The sequence below is a fragment of the Microcebus murinus genome, chromosome 22, assembly GCF_040939455.1.
Source record: "Microcebus murinus isolate Inina chromosome 22, M.murinus_Inina_mat1.0, whole genome shotgun sequence".
NCBI lineage: Eukaryota > Metazoa > Chordata > Mammalia > Primates > Cheirogaleidae > Microcebus > Microcebus murinus.
In genome coordinates, this window is record NC_134125.1 from 6,136,735 (window position 1) to 6,137,317 (window position 583).

The following is a 583-nucleotide window of genomic DNA, read 5'->3' on the forward strand; positions in this document are numbered from 1 at the left end:
CAGAGCGAGAGCACACTGGCCTGCAGGTCGGCAGCGAGGGGGCTCCGCCCCGCTCCCTTGGGCTCTGGCCCAGGGCTGGGGGAGCCAGATGCAGGAGCGGAATCAGCTGAGGGAAAGGCCCGGGCGGTTCTGGTTCCAGCCTGACCATGTCACTAGAGGCCAAGTTAAGAGAGGTCAAGACGAGGTTGCAATCCAGTCATGCGCAAACCCTTCAGAGTCCTTACGGGCCACAGGCCAGAGGCCCCCAGTGTCAAAGGAAGCCACACACTGGTACCCTTGCTGGATCCCAGGCCTGGGGGCAGGGAGGGGATTAGGTGTAGCTTTTAAACCAGGACAGCGCTGCAGTTTCCTCACCAACACCTGCTCACAGAAAGGAGTGTCTAGTGGCTTGCGTGGTACCCCGCTGGTGCTTAGCAATGCCAGCCTTCACGACTGTGGAAAGCAGCCGTCGCCGTGTGCAGGAGCTCACCACGTCCCGTGTGGGCAGCGCCACACAGCCGTGCGGGGGGCCAGAGCGGGGCATTCCCACCCTCAATCTGACCTTCCTCTTTCTCATAAGGTGACAAAAACCACAGTATACTCA